Source organism: Lacerta agilis, chromosome 9 (genome assembly GCF_009819535.1).
Source record: "Lacerta agilis isolate rLacAgi1 chromosome 9, rLacAgi1.pri, whole genome shotgun sequence".
In the NCBI taxonomy this organism is placed as follows: Eukaryota; Metazoa; Chordata; class Lepidosauria; order Squamata; family Lacertidae; genus Lacerta; species Lacerta agilis.
Genome location: NC_046320.1, coordinates 65,204,528 through 65,210,527, shown reverse-complemented (window position 1 = coordinate 65,210,527; position 6,000 = coordinate 65,204,528).

Genomic DNA, 6,000 nt, shown 5'->3' with positions numbered 1-6,000 from the left:
AGTGGAGCAGCGTACAGAGCCCATTGCGTCCTCATAAGAAGAGTCTGCTGGATCAGGCCAGGGGCCCATCTAGTCTAGAATCCTGTTCTCACAGTGGCCAACCAATGTCCCAGTGGGAAGTCTGCAAAAGTGCTCTCCCAGCTTGCCATTCCGGCGGTTGTATTCAGAGGCATTGTGGAGATAGAACAGAGCCACCATGTCTTAATTACATGTTTACATGGGAACCCCTATATGTGTGCAAACTATATATATGTATAAGTTTTCTGTTTTACAATTTAAAGTACTCATTTTTACATCCTTAAATATCAGTGACTCCCCTTCTTCTCTTTCCATGGTTCATTTTACATATCATAAATCCCTGCATATTTTACAGAAACTATAACATTCAGTATTCCATTATTACACCCAGTGCTTTTTTCCCTTTAAAATAAAATGTTTAGGGGTACTCTCATTTTGACTCAAGAAGATCACTATTTTATAGTTCAAATCAGGATAAATAAACACAGTAAATGGACAAAAGTACAAAGATTCACAAAATTTACCCCTGCGTACCCCCAGAAAAAAGTACTGGTTACATCCATAAAAACTTATTTACAATGTAGAATTTATCTTAATGCTGCCAGCGTTTTCAGCTGTACACAGTTATTTCCCAAATATTCAATAAGTGTTTTCCAATCATCTCTAAACATATGTTCTTCTTGTTTACTTATTTTATATATTAAGACTGCAAGCTGCACGTATTATGTCAACTTAAGTTGCCACTCTTCTTTGGTTGGGACCTCTCTCATTTTCCATTTTTGGGCTAACAAAACAAGGGCCGCAGCAGTGGCATACATAAATAACCTTTTTTGACACCTGGGAATTTCAGTCTGAATTATCCCCAACAGAAAGGACTCTGGTTTGGGGGGGAAAGTACTTTTAAATACCAGTACATATTTTTAAAAATTCATTATGGATCATTTCCCAATACTCTTCTACCCTTTTACAAGCCCACAACATATGAAACATAACAACAACAACAACAACAACAACAACAACAACAACAACATTTATTGAATTTATATCCCAGACTTCCTCCCCAAGGATCCCAGGGCAGCAAACAATTGGTTGGCTGGTTGGCATCCACCTGCCTTGGAGGACAATGGAGGGATGTGTCTTTGGGGGTGAAGTCAAACCTTTGGAGAGTTATAGCAACTGCTGTGGCTGTGGAGAGTGATATGGGTTTCGAGGTGTTGTGTTGCAGCTAGGGTAGATGAAGGTGTCTGGGTTGTGCTGCTGTAGATGCACCATGCCGTTTCTTCTCTCTGCGCTCTTCCTGGCAGCCATTCTTCCTCTGGTCACTGCTGTGGATACACAACCTGATTGATTCTCTCCAAACACTGCGGTTGTCTGCAAGGGATTCCAACACGGTAGGGTTAGATGTACCATTTAAAAGACATGGGCAGACTTGCTTGGGAAACGGCAGTTGATGATACCAGGCCGAAGTGTAACGGTTGCAAAAGCAATGCTTAAAAATCTACAGCCGTGTTCATTCTGTACAACATCCATTTGTTTTTAAAGTGCATTGTGATGTGAAGTGACAACAGTCAAGTCCTTCCAAGGGCATGCCTGCATGCCAGACTTCCATTCTCATGGCAGCTGCAGTTCATTGATCCGATAGACTCAATACACAAAAAATGGCCACCACCATCACCCGCATGAATTGCTGCTCAGCAAGTCAATCACTTACCCAGCCGCAGGTGAAGGAACTAAGAAAGCCATCTTCTGAAATGTAACCTGTCAAAGTAAAGTGGACTCTCAAGTGCCATAATGGATGAGCTGATAACTGAAGCACCCTAGTCAAGCATCCAGCTTGCTTTTTTCATGGTCAGCCACTGAGACAAGAGCTGGTGTGTCTGTGCATGTGTGCAAGGTCACTGAGTCTACGGAACAGAAATATCTAACTGCTTCTCCCTCTCCTACACTTATTCCCTTTATGCAATTAATTCATAAGTGGGACATGAATCATGGAGTCTCCACTGTTATGCTCTCCCTGCAAAAAAAAAAAAAAAAAAAAAAAAAGTTCTGCAGAACATTGTGCATGTAGAGCAGGTGTAAAGAATATTATTCCTCTGGAGACGCTTGAAAAAGTCAATTGGGGGCTGTAGCCAACAGTGGGTGGAGCTGGAACCAAAGGTGGGTGGTGTTGGAAGCACTGCAAGATTGCATAGTTCTCTCTTCCTCTGAGCCACCACATTACCTTCCCCCTTCTCTGTCTTCCACCCCATTTTGTGGGCTGCATGGAAATATGGCCACAGTCTCCTTTTCCTTCTTTACCAAATATTTGACTCCCTTGTCGCCCACAGATCCAACTGCCCTTCCAGGTAGTCTCCTGTTAGTGATGCATTTAAATCATTGTCACTGGTCCTTGTTTTTCTTTAAGTAAGGTGAATTCTCGGGGCAGCTCACGGCAAGGAATTGAAATAATTAATAAAGGTAAAAGCAGCAGTAAAAGTATATAAATGGGAGCTGGCAAAACACTTGGCAGAAAGTGAATTATTCTCTCTCTAACACGTGGAAGGGCTATTGCAGGCATCCCCAAACTCGGCTCTCCAGATGTTTTGGGGCTATACTTCCCATCATCCCTGACCTGTTAGCTAGGGGTGATGGGAGTTGTAGTCCCAAAACATCTGGAGAGCTGGGTTTGGGGATGCCTAGGCTATGCCTTCATGATCGGTTTATGGAGCTCCCAGGTGTATCTGGCTGACCACTGGGGAAATACAGGAAGCTGTCTTAGTCAGACTATTGGTTCAACTAGCTCAGTATTGGTCCAACAGGATTTCAGACATTACTTGTTGACAGCCCTGCTGGGGAAATGCCAATAACTAAAGCTGGAATCTTGCCTAACTGAGGTTTAGGATGCTAGACAATTTGTCTGATCCAGCAGTTGTTGTTGTTTTATTTGTATGCCGCCCATCGGACTGGGTTGCCCCAGCCAATCTGGGTGGCTCCCAACAGAATATTAAAAAACACAATAGAACACCAAACATTAAAAACTTCCCTAAAAAGGGCTGCCTTCAGATGTCTTCTAAACAGATAGTTGTCTATTTCCTTGACATCTGATGCGAGGGCATTCCACCTGGGCGCCACTACCGAGAAGGCCATCCACCTGGTTCCTTGTAACTTCACTTCTTGTAGAGAGGGAACTGCCAGAAGGCGTTCAGTGCTTGATCTCAGTATCTGGGCTGAATGATGGTGATGGAGACACTCCTTCATGTATACAGGGCCAAAGCCATTTAGGGCTTTAAATGTCAGCACCAACATTTTGAATTGTGCTCGGAAACGTATTGGGAGCAAATATAGATCCTTTAAGACCGGTGTTATATGGTCCCGGTGGCCGTTCCCAGTCACCAGTCTAGCAGCCGCATTCTGGATTAGTCGTAGTTTCCAAGTCATCTTCAAAGGAGGCCCCACATAGAGCGAATTTCAGTTGTCCAAGAGGGAGATAACCAGAGCATGCACCACTCTAGGGTATCCTAGGATAAGGGCATGGGTTTTCTTGAGGTCTACTGCATCCTTACCCACTCCAGTATTTCGGTTTTCCACTTCTATTCCCATTAGTAATGTGATACCTTAACTCTTTGCACCATGACTTTCCGTTGTTTCCACTTCTGCTGCATCTGATTGCCTGAGACAGGACACAGCTGATTTCATTTAAATCATTCTGTTGCCACTGCAATTGTGCAAACCATAATGAAACATAGGAGGTATGTAGGGTGGTGCAGCTGGGAGCATTGCAACATTAGCTACCTTCCCTCCACAAATCTCCTGTGGAGATGAGGAGAGAGGTAATTGAACTCAGCTTGGGTGGCGTGAAGATCAAGGCATTGAGACCAAGCACTTAAATGCAAAGTAATAGACCTGAAAGCAGGGGTGCTATAATTTTTCTGTTCCCAATGTTAACATTAAAAAGAAAATTAAAAATAGAAGAAGAGAGAAAAGAGGAGAAGCAGCTGACACGGCCAGCCAAACCATTAGCCAGGGTAAGGCCACAGGTGAAATCTTGCCAGAAATCAGTGAAATCTTGCCCAAAATCTGTGCCCGGCAGCAGGATGGGCAGCTCAGGTGGCAGCGGTGGTGGCAGGGCAGCAAAACAGGATGTACCAGCCCGGAAGCTGTAGTGTTTCTAATTAGGGTTCTAAACTTCCAGTGCTAATCCATTGCATTCTAGTATTCTATGTGGCAGATCCTGAAGTTGAGGCTCCAGGATTTTGGCCACCTCATGAGAAGAGAAGACTCCCTGGAAAAGACCCTGATGTTGGAAAAGATGGAGGGCACAAGGAGAAGGGGATGACAGAGGATGAGGTGGTTGGACAGTGTTCTCGAAGCGACTGGCATGAGTTTGGCCAAACTGCGTGAGGAAGTGGAGGATAGGGGTGCCTGGCGTGGTCTGGTCCATGGGGTCACGAAGAGTCAGACACGACTGAACGACTGAACAACAACAAATTTTATGTGGGGTCTTTTTTCCACCCTCCAGAATCCATTTCTGAAAATTAAAAATGAAATATATGATCAAACCAACTCATGATAAATAACTTGGGAGGGGTACAAAGAATAAAGATATTATTGTTGTTATTATAATTTTGAACACTATTTTGTTGGCTTATTCTTTGAGCAGTTATTTTAGATACCAGGAAAACAGATGTATTGACAGGTGCTTCCTTTTCATTTACATAGTTATTATTCCAGTAATTTATAGGATACATTCAGACATAGTTTCCTTTTTATACTAGCAATTTAGAACTCACAAGAAGCGGATACATTTATGAGCACTTCAGAGGGTCCTTGAGGAGAACAGTGAAATGGAAACTTTTGTAAGATGGACAATAAAACTTGCACAATCTACAGAGTGAGAGGCTACATACTGACAATAGCTTCCATGCCAGATGAATTTATGGCTGTGCACATAAATGGGCTTTTAGAATAAAAATAAATATGCTTTTTCCCTGAGTGTTTCCTGGGGTTTCTGAAGCTCCAAATAGCCTGGTCTCGGTTCTGAAGCATCAAAACTGACACATCAGTTACTGAGCGAAAAAATGATCTGGGAAAGATACATTGGGCTGAATCCAAAAGGTTATCTTCATCTGTCACAAGAAGATTCATTCCATTGGAACAAGGGAATCTTTGGATCCAACCCAATACAGTCGTACCTCGGGTTGCACTCGCTGCGGGATGCACATTTTCGGGTTACGGACGCGCCGAACCCGGAAGTACCGGAATGGGTTACTTCCGGATTTCAGCACACGCGCATGTGCAGAAGCGCTAAATCGCACTTTGCGCATGCGCAGAAGCTCTGAATTGCAACCCATGTGTATGCACATGTGGCGCCATGGGTTACGGATGCTGCTGGTTGCGAACGCGCCTCCTGCACGGATTGAGTTCTCAACCCGAGCGTCCACTGTACATACATGGACCAAATATATACATGGACCAAAACTGAAAAGGTATTATCCCTGAGCAAGTTGGCCCAAATTCAGTGGTTGGACTCCTCCTTGGGTTCAATATTTTCAGGAGAAACAGAGTTAACATCATGGGAGTTCCATGGGAGATCCTCTTCTTTGTTCAACAGAGTCGTGTCAAATTTTGATATCAAGGTAACTTAGTGTCAGGAGGCAATATCATTGAGGGATAGCAGGGATGGAACCAGGAGCTCTGGGTGTCAGGTGATCCATCAGTTACACATTGGAACATCATCATAGGCTAGGACAGGAAAACTGTGCCCCGAAGGTCACATGGGGCCCTTTGCCTACCCATGCAGCTGACGGTAGCCCAGATAGAGAGAAGGAGGATGTGAGAATTGGAGGGAGCCAAAACAGAAGGTACAGTGGAAGGAAGTGATCAGTTCAGACCACCAGCACGGGCAATATATTTGACCCCTGATAACCCGATGAGTTGGGAGAAGAACAGAACTAATAATTTTGTTGCTGCTATCCAGTTGTGTGTATATTCTGAACTTTTGCA